This window comes from Miniopterus schreibersii, assembly GCF_964146895.1.
Source record: "Miniopterus schreibersii genome assembly, chromosome: 1".
NCBI classification, from domain to species: Eukaryota; Metazoa; Chordata; class Mammalia; order Chiroptera; family Miniopteridae; genus Miniopterus; species Miniopterus schreibersii.
The window spans coordinates 168,412,407-168,426,271 of NC_138101.1; the positions used below are offsets into that span (position 1 = coordinate 168,412,407).

At 37.4% G+C, this 13,865-nt stretch overlaps 1 protein-coding gene and 1 pseudogene across 6 annotated transcripts in view; one reads left to right on the forward strand and one right to left on the reverse strand.

The window, feature by feature from the left end:
* SOCS4 (suppressor of cytokine signaling 4) overlaps positions 1-13,865 on the forward strand; it is a 29,508-nt gene that overhangs the window by 6,856 nt on the left and 8,787 nt on the right. The window contains exons 2-3 of one of the 5 annotated variants that reach the window (XR_013998387.1): positions 962-1,215; positions 1,489-2,853. The exons of 1 other annotated variant lie outside the window; for it this stretch is intronic. The gene's annotated coding sequence lies outside the window, so the exon portion shown is untranslated. Of the gene's footprint in view, positions 1-961; positions 1,216-1,488; positions 2,854-13,865 lie in introns of those variants that run through there. 3 more of the 5 variants (XR_013998388.1, XM_081131429.1, XM_081131430.1) reach the window with 3 other exon arrangements.
* LOC308554317 (ubiquitin-conjugating enzyme E2 L3 pseudogene) lies at positions 9,237-9,848 on the reverse strand (annotated as a pseudogene). The gene has a single exon. The product of its transcript is annotated as a ubiquitin-conjugating enzyme E2 L3 pseudogene (transcript).

Here is a 13,865-nt window from a genome sequence, read left to right on the forward strand (position 1 = left end):
AAATTTATTCCCCCAAAAAAGTTTGTGGCAAGTTAAATATGGAAAACTATGACTTAAGCAGGTTTCTTAACCTAAGGACCTCTTGGAACCTTGCATAAGCAAACTATTATTAGGAAAGTAAGTGGAGAAGAGGAGAGTACAGTAGTACTAATCAATGATTCCCTTTTTTTTTTTTAAATACAGTTAAGCCCCACCCTGACCAGTTAGTTCAATTGGTTAGAACATCATCCTGATACACCAAAGTTGTGGATTTGATCCCTGGTCAGGGCACATACAGAAAGCAACCAGTTAATGCGTGGATGAGTGGAACAACAAATTAATAGTTCTCCCTTCCTCTCTCTCTAAAATCAATAATAAATAAGTTAAGACCCATGAGCCCTGGCTTAGTAGCATGAAAAAAAGGAGACACAGTTGACCCTTGAACAACACGAGTTTGAACTGCACAGGTCCACTTCTACGTGGATTTTTTTCAATAAATATATTGGAAAATTTTTGGAGATTTTTAATAATTTGGAAGAACTCACAGATGAACCACGTAGAAAAATGGAAAAATTAAGAAAAAGGGATGTCATAAATGCATAAAATGTATGTAGATACTAGTCTATTTTAACATTTACTACCATAAAATATACACACATCCACAATAAAAAGTTAAAACTAATTAAAACTTACACAAACATTTACAGACCATACATGATGCCGTTCATAGTGGAGAGAAATGTAAACAAACATAAAGATGTAGTATTAAGTCATAACTGCATAAAATTAACTGTGGTATGTACTGTAATAATTTCATAGCCACTTTCTGTTGCTATTGTGGTGAGCTCAGTTGTTGTGAATATCTGCTTAAAAGGCCGTGTGACACTAGTCATCTCATTGTGAACAGTTTGTCTCTCCAATAAATTGTGTATCATAGTTAAAAGTGATCTCATGGTTCTCACATATTTTTCATCATATTTAGCGCAATACCATAAACCTTGAATAACAACATGGGACCTATATGAAGCGCCACTAGTGATCCTGGAAATGCTCCCAACAAGTAGAGAAAAGTCATGACATTACAAGAAAAAGTTGAATTGCTTGATATGTATTTTAGACTGAGATCTACAGCTGTGGTTGCCCACCATTTCAAGATAGATGAATCCAGTGTACGGACCATTGTAAAAAGGAAGTAAAGGAAATTTGTGAAGCTATCGCCAGTGCTTACGCCAGCAGGTATGAAAACCTTGCATTTTTTGCGAGATACCTTTTTATCTCGTATTGAAAGTGCAGCTTTTATGGGGGTGCCTGATTGCTATAAGAAAGGCATACTTGCCTGGCTGGGAGTGTCTCAGCGGTTGAACATCGACCTAGGATCCAGGCGATCGGGGTTCGATTCCCGGTCAGGGCACATGCCCGGGTTGCAGGCTCGATCGATGACTCTCTCATCATTGATGTTTCTATCTCTCTCTCTCCCCCTCTCCCTTCCTCTCTCTGAAATCAATAAAGATGTATTGTAAAAAAAAAAAAAAAAATTTAAAAAATAAAGAAAGGCATACTTATATACTAATATGATTCGAGAAAAAGTAAGGTCATTATATGACAACTTAAAGCAAAAGGAAGGTGAAGGATCTAAAGCTAGAGAATTTCATGCCTGCAAAGGATGATTTGATAATTTTAGAAAGAGATTTGGCTTAATAAATGTCATGATAACAGGAGAGACAGCTTCTGCCAACCAAGAGACAGCAGACAAGTTTCCAGACGCCATTAAGAAAATCATTGAGGAGAAATACTATCTGCCTGAACAGGTTTTTAATGCAAAGCTAATAGACACCACACCAGAGAAATTAACAGAAGAGGACTTGATGGAGATGAGTGTTTCCAAACCAGAGCCAGATGATGAGGAAGACGACGTAAAAGAAACAGCACCAGAAAACAAATTGACATTAGACAATCTGGCAGAAGAGTTTCAGTTATTTAGGGTGGCTTTTGACTTCTTTTATGACATAGACCCTTCTATGATATGGGCACTGAAACTAAAGCAAATGGTGAAAAAAGGGTTGGTCCTTTATAGAAGTATTTTTAGAGAAATGAAAAAGCAAAACTGTCCGACAGAATTTACAGCGTATTTTCATAAACTTACACCGAATGTGCCTGTGTCATCTCCCCTTCTACCTCCTCTTCTGCCTCTACCACCCCTGAGATAGCAAGACCAACCCCTCCTCTTTTTCTGCCTCCTCAGCCTACTCAGCCTAAAAACAAGGACGGAGACCTTTATGATGTTCCATTTCCGCTTAATGAATAGTAAATAATCATGTTGTACAGTTAATACACTTATCTGTTGTGTATGCATGTGAAACTCTACTGTATGCCTAGAACTGTACTGTATGAGATGTTTTCGTGTCATCATCGTCTAAATATTCATCATGTAGAACATCGTGCAAAATTTGTATTGTAAAGTGGATAGCCTATCCTTACATAGGCATAGGTGAGTGATACTTAATATAAAATTAATAATGTGTTAGTTTTCTTACTGTTTTATAACTTTGCTTTCTAAGAATTACATTACTGCACATCATGACTCTCTCATAATTGGAGAAACTGCTTATCAGCCTATCATAAGTGATTTTAAATAAATATATAACAATGTTTCCGATACTGTATTATGAATATGACTGTAATACTGTGTGCCCATAAAAATTCTTTAACAATTCATTCATTAGTGTATAGGCTGAGGTACCATGAAGCAGTGGTATCATTTACAGAAGGCTACCCTGAAGTGATCCTATTGCTGCTGCTTCATTATCAGTGCATGAATCATTATACCTGTAAATAAATAAGAATTTCTTTTACACATTATCTTTTCATTATTGATGTCTGGTGTTAGTAATATATATATATATATATATATATATATATATATATATATATATATCATTGTTTTGTATTATATAACACAATATTGATGTAGGTACTGACAGATTATTCATTTTGTAAATGGATGATGTAAACTTAATGATATTCATAAATAAGCACAGTACTGTAAATGTATTTTCTCTTCCTTATGATTTTTTAAAAATTTCACTTATTGCTTTTAGAGAGAGAGGGATGGGGAAAGAGAGAGAGACAGAGAGACAGAGAGAGGGAGAGAAACATCGATTTGTTGTCCCACTGATGCATTCATTGGTTGCTTCTTGTATGTGTTCCTACCAGAAATTGAATCCACAACCTTGGCGTATCAGGACAACGCTCTAACCAACCAAGCTACCTGGCCAGGGATCCTCATGACTTCCTTAATTACATTTTCTTTCCTCTAGCTAACTTTATTGTAAGAATACAGTATATGATGCATATATGGTATACATAATACCATATCATATAATATATATGTTATGATACATATATAACATACAAAATATGTGTTAATTGACTGTGTTATCTATAAGGCTGCTGGTCAACAGTAGATTATTAGAAGTTAAGCTTTTGAGGAGCCAAAGGTTATACACAGATTTTCAACTGCATGGGGGGATCAATGCCCCTAACCCCCATATTGTTCAAGGGTGAACTAACTGTACTTTAAAATATATAGTGGAAAATGAATCTGTGTTGCTTTTGTAATGAAAAAAAAAATTTTTAATTCAGAGATTTTTCTCATGAACAAATCCATTTTTCATAATTGTTTTCTTTACCATTCCAAGGAATTCATTTGTTTTTTACTATTCAACATATTCCTAAGTGTTTCTATAAACTCCCAACACAAATGGAGCCTAAATGTTTCTATAGTCTCCAACACAAATATCAGACTATAATCAAATATCAACAACTGTGACCCACAGAATCTAATTCAAATTTCACTGACTGTGATCAGAATGCTTTCAAGGAGGCACGTAATGGTAGGTAAACTTTGGAATCGTGGATTTGGTAAGGAAGTTCCCAGGGTGCATTACTATTAGAATAATAATTTGTCCACGAATTCTTTATGTAATATAGTAAAGTGTTCTTTATAGGATGAAATATATTTTAATTTAGTATTAACATGAATTTTGTTCTTGGATGTACATTACCATTATATATCTAGTAGTTGTTCAATGAATAACTAATATATATGATAATGATCCCTTATCCAACATCATAGAGAATATAAATGAATTTTCCAGATAAATGAAGTTTAACCTTTTAATTATGGGATTTTTAACAGTTTCTATAGAAATCTTGAATTTAAATCACCTTCCAGGCCTCAGTAGAACTAACTAAATATTATTTAAATCTTTTATTAGTGTACAGTGGCCATGTCGGGTATTCATTCTATTATCACTGTCATTGCAGTTGGTGCCAGAACCAGGGACCAAATGACTACTGAATCTGAGAAAAAGTATTTGCTTTTTCGAAAAAGTATTTTCTATAAACTTGCTTTTTAGACATTTGCCTCTGGCTCATTAAGAAATAATATGTTTTAAAAAGATGTCATTGTGTACTCTGCAGAGAAATGTAACTTAGCTGCCTTCATAAAAAATTAATTATTGAATCAAGAGCCAAAGTAACCTTCTCCCAAGTGATTCTTTCACCCTCTTTTTTTTTTTAAAAAAAAGCTCTTTGCAGTTACCAACAAAGATCTGATTTGTCAGCATCTTTCAAAGTGTCTTTGAATTCTGTACTACATAAAAATGGCAGTAAAGCCATCTTCTTATCATTTTTTATGTTTTCTTCTCCCTCACACAAAGTTTATATAAAATTTCAAGAATACCTGAAACTAATACTGTTGTATGTCAGTTATACCTCAATTTAAGAAAAAAAAAGAATGAACATAGGCTGTTTTTGAAAGGACTCGTTCAGATTCGGGGTCCTACACTTTTTTTACATTAAGATTTTACATGTATAGGTAAGACACCAGTGCACTTTTTTTAAACTCATCTTTAGTCTTTAAAAGTGTGACAATAAAAATAGTTTTGTTCTTACTAAAAATTAATATTATTTTTATTTAGAACAGTGTGATTGGATTTTTTATTTTAAGAATTTTGGGGTCCTGGCTGAGTAGCTCATTTGGTTAGAACATTGTCCCGATATGCGAAGGGTTGCAGGGTTTGATCCCCAGTCAGGACACATACAAGAATTAACCAACGAATGCACAAATAAGTGGAACAACAAATTGGTGTTTCTCTCTCTCCCTCAATCAATAAAAAGAATTGTTTATTTTTTTTAAAAAAAAAAAGAATTTTGGTTTAATTAAACTTCTGGAAGAAATTAGAAAATTCTTTCTCCATGTATTTAAATGTAAAGATATGAGATTTATATACATGATGTTTATCCTCTTATAACAAAATTATGTAATAATAAATTCTGAATATATTTTTATCTAAAATGATCTCCATAGCAAAAGTTTTTGTGTGTGTTTTTTAATGTTTTGTTTGTTTATTTATTTATTTATTTATTTATTTTAGAGAGAGAGGAAAAGAGAGGGAGAGAGAGAAACATCAATGTGAGAGCACATCAATGGGCTGCCTCCTGCAGGCCCCCTATTAAGGATCGAGCCTGCAACCAGGGCATGTGCCCCTGATCTGGAATTGAACCAGCAGCCTCCTGGTGCATGGGGGATGCCCAACCGAGTCACACCGGCCGGTTACTATCTTAGTAATTGCTAAGATGTTTCCTATACCATAAAGTGATCAGTTTTGTCTCCCTCCCTCCCTTCCTTCTTTTTTTTGAAAAGCACTTGTGAGCACTTGAATTATCCTCAGTATGGTTTCAAGGTACTAGGACACAGCTTCCCCATCGCCTCACCCCCAACGCCTTTAGTCGTCTTCTCAGCTCTTCTGCTGAAAAATTTGGCCTTCACAATGACAGCCTGCTTTGGGAACTTCCTCTTCCCCAGAACTTTGTAGTAGCCCAGTCACACCACATCAACGATAGGAGCAGCTCCAGTCTTGTTTTAGGTAGCATTTACCCACGTTCTACTCACTGACCAAGGTCCACATTTTATCAAGGTAGACAGTTGGGGAGAAGCTCTGGTTCTTCTTTAAGTGCTAATGCCTCATACCAACTTTCCCACAGTAACCTGGATGATATTTGTCAAAGTTGATCCTGTGATGATGCATGCCACCAGCATTACCTTAGCCTCCTGGGTGCTTCCAATTCAGCCATGGCCATGGCTCACAGGGCCCAGAAGTTTCTAGGTTTTCCTGTCTGGATAACACATTGGTGGTCGAGACACAAGAGGAAGGCCTCTTCGAAGTTTTGCACTTGCCTTTCTTTCTTAATATATCTGCTAAGTCGCTTCTAAGAGCCACCTGTTATCCCAGTAAAGTTAATCAAATTTAGAACACTTGTCATTTTGTAAAAGAAAAATGCGTAACTTGTCTTAAAAGTTTAAAATGTATTCAAATATTTTGCTCTGAGATAATTAGCAAACCTTGTGTGTTATAAAATTTCCATGATCATGTCTATTTACACAGTATTGTAAAGATTCTCTTATTTAAGATGATATATTCCACAAATCTCTTTCAACAACATGCAAGCAGTTGTGATACACTGAAAGTGAATAAAGAAATGGAGATGGCACAATCAAGTCCTCAGCTTTTTGGAACTCCAACTCTTCCCTCAGGAACAGCACACCTTCAGACAAGTAACCCATCTAACAGTCAGTGATTGGAACATTGTCAACCACCTATTCAATATTTATAAATTTTAATTTTCTAACTTTTAGACAAATATAAATGGAAGAGAAATTTTACTCCTACTTGGGACACTACAACATTATGTGACATTTTGGCCCATATAGTGATATGCTGTGTTTTGTCAAATCACTTTTTGCCATAACAGTTTTAAAAAGTAGGACTTTTGAAGCATCAACTCAGTTTTCTAGCAAAGGAATAGCTATGTAAAATTTATATAAGGCTATAATTTGTAGATACAATTAGATAATCAGAAGATTTTCTGAGTATTAATTCTTTAAGTACAGGTAAATGTATAGAAAATTTATCTCAGGTAATGATATTTTTCACTTTATTTTATGGACACCTGTAGCAGTAGCACATGTAAGAACTGTTAACCTAAAATCCAGAGATACTTGATTGATTGGTACCTACTATATACAAGTTGATAAGCCTTGCCAGAGTAAACCTATTATGTTATCATGTAAACTTATATAGAGAAAGGCTGGATATTAGTTATCTGGGGGAAAATATCAGATTGTTCTGTAGCTTCACGATCTGTTGAGTTTCAGTATCTGGCATATTGATTCTTTTTGACTTTGAAGAATAAGTCATCCTTCCAAAAATGGTATTTGCTCATAAACTATGGTCTGTGTTGGGCTAGAGAGAGATATTTTGTGATTCCTTCATTATGAGCTATTTGTGTAAAACTGGCTTAGGTGCTTTAATATGTTAACATTTACTGAGTACATAATACATTTAGAATCTGAGCTGAGTACTTTACATACATTATTTCATTTAATCCGCAACAGCCCAATGAAATAGATAACATCAGTACCTCCTCTTTACAAAGAAACTGAGGTTTCAAGGTCATATGGCTAGTTTAAAATAAATTGTACCCAAGCCGAATGTTTAATGCCTGCTGTCACTGTTGTAGAACTGCATCCTTGTCATATACAGGTATAGAGATACTGAAAATGTTAAAAATTTTTACTGGGTGGTAGGATGATGGATAGTTTTTACATTTTTATTTTTCTTCTTTTTTTTTATCCTCACCCGGGAATATTTTTTCCATTGCTTTTCAGAGCGAGTAGAAAGGGGAGAGAAAGAAACATCAATGTGAGAGAGACCCATCAATTGGTTGCCTCCCACACTCACCCTGACTGGGGCTGCGGACTAGCCTGCAGCTGAGGTATGTACCCTCGGTTGGAATCGAACCCGGGACCATTCAGTCCGTGGGCTGACGCTCTAACCACTGAGCCAACCTGGCCAGGGGAGTTTTTACATTTTTCTTTACAACTTTGTCTACTTTGAATTTTTCACAGTATGAATTACTTTAAATTTATTCATCAAAATGATATATGCATCTAGGTTAAAAATTAAATTAAGCTGAAAAGCTTAGATAATCTAAGAAACACTACACTTCTCTCCTGCCCATCCCAAAGGCATCTACTTTCTAATTTTTTAACTGTTTTTGTGATAATTACCTTCATGTTTCTAAATAATATGTTTATACTTTGCTGTCTTGATTCATCAATTATTAGACATTATCAGTTGAGTTCTTATGATACATGAGGATTTACCTCTATTTTAGACTCCTCTTACCATTCTTTTCTAACAGTTATATCACAGTTCGGTTACTATGTAAATATCATTCACTGCCGAGCCATGTATTTCATACTATTTTCTTTCTTGTATAATGTTTTAATTTTTCTGTAATTCAATAATTACCCAATTCTTTTTCCATTGCTTTCTTATCTTCTCAATTGAATTTTCCAAAAATCAGTTGTATTTTTTCCTTTAAGATCGTCCTCCTTGGGTGGAGCTTTATGTCTTTGTGTGGTTGTATGAATGACTTGCTCTCCCGCAGCTCTGAATACCTTCCTCTCTCCTATGTTAAATGTCTTGTTTCCTGTGTTGCTTCCTTTGTTTTGGCTTTATACCCTAATTTTAGAAGAGCATATTATCCAATATGAGATAAAATTGTTGATACTTTGCACATCTGAAAATTTTTTTATTTTATCCTCATCTTTGATTGATTGGTTATCTCTTCAAGGTAAGAAACTAGCCTCTAGCTTCCAGTGGTACTGTTGAGAAGCTAAATGCCATTTTATTTAGCCCTTTGATTGTGACTTTTTTCCCTCATGAAGACTTATTGGGGGGAGAGGGGCTACTTTTATTTAGTTGTTTACTTATTTTATTTTATTGTGGTAAGAACACTTAACATGAGATTTATCCTCTTAACAGATGTGTAAGCAACAGTACAGTATTGTTGCCCATACGGTAGGAAGACTTATCTCCTTATCTCAAGAGTTCTAACACTTTAGAGTAATGTAACTTAATGAGTATTTTTCCCCAGCATTGCTGGGTGCTCAGTGGGCTTTTTCATTATAGAGGCTTATGTCCTTCAGTTCTGGAAAATTTTCTAACGTAGTTTCTTTGATAATTTTCCCCCTACATTTTATTTTCTGTGAAATGTCTGTATTGATCCTCTAATTTTCTTTCTTTTTTAGATTAAAGTAGTGATTTTTAAACAAAGAAAGCAGAACTAGAACATCTTAAATAAATTTTAATCCTTTCTTTACAGGTTACCTAGACCACTTTGGATTAAGAAAACTGTAGAAAGTTAATAACTGCCCCCAGCGAACGTCAGGCGGTGGCGCGTGTCCATTTTCCACAGAGTCCTGCTATGCCGGGTGTCTGAGTGCACTGCTCGGGGTCTCTGCTCACGCTCCCTGGAATCAATGGCAGCCGATTTTAGTCCGCAGGTCGCTTTTCTCCATATTTCTTTGTAAACTCTTCAGCATTCTTACAGAATTTTTTACGATCCTTAGAGTATTCTTCAGCTAGGTCAGCCCGAAGGGGGTGCTCGGTCTGGGGGTCGTTCACCAGTGCTATGAGGGACTGGATGACTTGGTCGGTTTTGGTTGCTGGCTTCCAGTTTTCAGCACTAATTACTGGCAGACAGACCTGCCCCTTTTCATCGATGTTGGGGTGATAGATCTTTGTCTTAAATGTTATCGTCGGTGGTTTGAAGGGGTACTCCGCTGGAAAGCTTATTTCGATTCTGAAGGCCCCCTTATCATATGGAGGGTTGTCAGGAACAATAAGCCCATGCCAAGTCAGTAAATTAGCTTCATCAACCTGGATGTTACGGAAGTTTTTCATTCCACATTTGCGGATTTCTTCAAGCTCCTTCATCAGCCGCCTGCTGGCCGCCATCTTGGGTCCGGCGCTGTTGCTTTCCCAGCGTGCATCGCGGGGGGCGGCAGCCCCTGCGCTTCCTCGGTCGTCTGAATTTCTTAGCTTTTGTCTAGTTAACCATTTTTTTCTTATTTTCCGCTATTTCCTCAACTCATTCTCTCACTTCCCTATTGAATATTTTATTTCTGCAAATGAACTTTCTTAGTCTCTGATTATCCCACACCTCCTTTTAGTCATTCTTAGGTGTAAAATCTTAATTTGGAATAAACCGATTTTATTTTATTCTCCGTTTATGGTTACCGTTTTCTACAGATTCCTCATGTTTTAGTCTCCGTTGTTTATGTTAGAGGCTTTCTTCAAAACAGCCCGCGAGCACCCCTGTCCTAGAGGGAACGAGGCAGGTCCGTGCCGCCGAGAGGCTGCGCGGGCGCGGGGCTCGCGCCGGGGCCGCCCTGCGGGCTCGGCAGGCGCATCCCGCCGAGCAACTGGGTCTTCTCTCCTTGGCCATTCTTTTTCTCCGGCGAAGTAGCTTTCAGTCTTTTGTTAGGAGGTATGGGTCCGGCTGCTCAGGGAGCAGGGAACTTTTCATTCTAAGTTGAGTCCGAAGCCTGCGCTCTGCCTTTGCTGCGTGTGGTGTCCACGGTGCGGGGAGGTGAGGACCAGCGGGACCTAGCTGCTCCTGCGGATTTTCAGCCTCCCTCCCCAGTTTCCACCCTGTTCTCTGCCCACACTTTCGGCAGCGCCTGGTGCCTCTGGGGCTTGGGCTTTCCCTGCTCTCCCTTGTTCCTCACTCATGTTGCCCTGTGCCTGGTATTCCCTGCCTCTCCTCTGCTGAGTCAGTTACTGCTCCTCCTTTCACTTAATATCCTCGTCTGTTGTGACTCAGGTTATAGATATCTTCCAGTTTGTTTGAAGATGAGATTTGTATTTTTATTTCTCATTTTTTCTTGTTTTGGGCTGACTTCTGAGAAAAGGATGGAGCTAAAAGATTTTTAAGCCATTTTCAAACCGGATAATTATTTCTTTTTTAATCAGAAGAAAACACACAGCTGTTTTCATTTCGAGGGGAAATCAAGTTACACTACTCATTAAGAAATTTAGTATTGGAAAGCAGCAGTTATAACTAAAGGAAGCATTAGAATCAGTAAAAGATTTTATAGGGGACTTTGTTGTGTTTGAAGGCAGAGAAAAATTGAAGTAGGCCCTGGTAAAGGTGGGAAATGTTATCAAGAATAAAGGTTAGCCCTGGCGAGTGTGGTTCAGTTGGTTGGAGCATCGACCTGTACATCAAAACGTGGAAGGTTCGATTCCCGGTTAGGGCACATATGCAGGTTGTGGGTTCGATCCCAGGTTGGGGGTGCATGCGGTAGGCAACCAGTTGGTGTTTCTCTTTCTTTGTCTCAAAAAAAAAGAAAGAATAGAGGTTAGAGGAGATTACCTGTGATGTCGAACTGACAATTTAGAGGTAGCAATGGAGACAAGATGGAGCTCAAACTCAGTGGAATAAAGGTGGTCATATATCTAATACACTATTATTTTGGTACTTTTTTAGTAAGTAAAAGCAGGCATTTCAAACCTTGATAGTATGTTTTTTACATTATCTTGCTGAGTAAAAAAGTTGAAATTACGTAATAACAAAACATATCTGCTTGGAACTCCTTTATTATTTTTTATCTTGAAAAATATATTAACCCTAGCCAATTTGGCTCAGTGGTTAGAGCATTTGCCTGTGGACTGAAGGATCCTGGGTTTGATTCCAGTCAGAGGCACATACCTCTGTTGCAGGCTTAAGCCCTGGCCCTGGCCCATGCAGGAGGCAACAATCGATGTGTCTCTCTCACATCGATATTTCGTCTCTCTCTCCCCCACTGTCTCTGAAAAGCAATAGAAAAAATATCCTCAGGTGAGGATTAAAAAAAAATAAAAAATAAAAAAATAAAAAGTAAATATTAAAGTATAAACTCTTAAACGGTAACAAGTAAGTGTGTCTTCTTATCAGTGACTTCATTTTCTTCAGCCTACTTTGAGGCTTCTGCTTATTTATTTTTGTTCAGTGGAATCTAGTCTGTGAATAACCAAAGCATACTGCTGAGTATAATTTTGGCGTACCAAGTAGGCATGTTTCTTTCAAAATTAGATTTTAAAATATCTTTCCCTGTGGACTTTAAATAATTATATATCTGTGAGCTCACTAAATCAAAATAATAAGTATAATCACTAGATGCTATTCAATGTTTAGAAATGGAGTACTTTATATGGCCAATCTGTATCATTAGTTCACACTTTTAAGCACATGACAATCATATTTGTCACTGCAGATGCTTGTTTCAAACCCTACTGCTTTAAAATGATTCAGGTGGCTCTAAATATTTACCTGACTGCTGGGATTGTTAATGTTCCTCTGACGTGCCCGGCCGGCGTGGCTCAGTGGTTGAGCATCGACCTATGATCCAGGAGATGGCGATTCATTCCTGGTCAGGGCGCATACCTGGGTTTCGGGCTGGATCCCCAGTCGGGTGTGCAGGAGGCAGCCTATCAGTGACTCTAGCCATTGATGTTTCTCTCTCTCTCTCTCCCCTCTCCCTTCCTCTCTCTGCAGTCAATAAAAAATATATTTAAAAAAAAGAAACTTGATCATAATCAGAATGTTGAGTGTGATAGATTTTCTTTTTTTTAATATATCTTTATTGATTTCAGAGAGAGGAAGGGAGAGAAAGAGTTGAAACATCAATCATGAGAGAGTTGTCATTGATCGGCTACCTCCTGCATGCCCCTAACTGGGGATCGAGCCCACAACCCAGGCATGTGCCCTGACCGGGAATCGAACCACGATCTCCTGGATCCTAGGTTGATGCTCAACCGCTGAGCCACACCCAGCCAAGCTGTGATTGATCTTCTTAGTCACAAAATTCAACTTTAATTTCAAAACATTTGAAATTTTAGAACCCTTCCCCCCAATTCTGGACTTAAGTCTTATTCCACCTAAGAATAGTTAATTCCATCTATGACCAATCATTAGTCTTAATAAAACTCAGTATTTTATATTGTAAATTTTAGAATAGCCAATTTCATAGGAAAGGCATTGCCCGATAGAAACTTATCTGCTTGTCAGAATTATCAAGAAGAATACAAGAATGTGTGTGTGTGCATATGAAATACCAAATTTTTGTCCAACTCTGTATTTTCCAAAAACTGCCTAGATTGATAGTGAAGTTGGCCAGTTATTGAAATCAGCTGACAAAACTGCACTGGGATTCTCTGAGTTTTGTCAGCTGTTAAAGTGTTAACTGGAACATGAAACATGAATCATATATCTAAATCATGAATGTATAGTACGTTGCCCATTTCCACATGTACCTTAGGAGTCATAAATTAAAGAATCGATGCTTTTTTTCACTAGGTGTCTTACAATACTTCGTGGTTTTTAACACATTATCAATCTATTTATACTGTGTGCTAACCTCTGTAGTGATATTGGAAAAAAGAGTGACATAGAGCCGAGTCCCTGGCTTCAAGCAGATTACAACCTTGTCAGGGTGATTAACTTCATTTTGCCTCAGGTTGGCCTGATGTCTCCTCCCCAGAAGCTTGTGGCACCAAAATGTGAGTAGACTCTGAAATTCAGCTGATGCCAAATATCACCACCCCAGCTCCAAAAAATTCATCATTGGCCGAGAACTTGTGGTTAGGAGCTTGCCTGAGCTAAAATATTTCTTCAGCACGTATTTAGTCCTTTCCCAACAAAAGGATAGATTAAGAAGCTCTACAGAAGGACATGGGCCTGCTCTACTTTGAGAAGGAAAGTAACTCTCCTACTCTGAGAAGATAGTCTCCTCTGACTAAAATTGGTGTTTCTCAAAACCAGTGCCGATGACTGAATCCCAAGGGAACTAGGAAGTCATAATGGGTCTCAGACTTCCTCCTTCTCTTCCCCTCCCTCCCGTAGCTTCTTTTTCTCTCCTATTTCTTTTCTTCCCTCCCTTTTCCCCTCCCTGTTGCCTTTCCTTCTTCAGTCCTTTTTTCTTTATCATACCC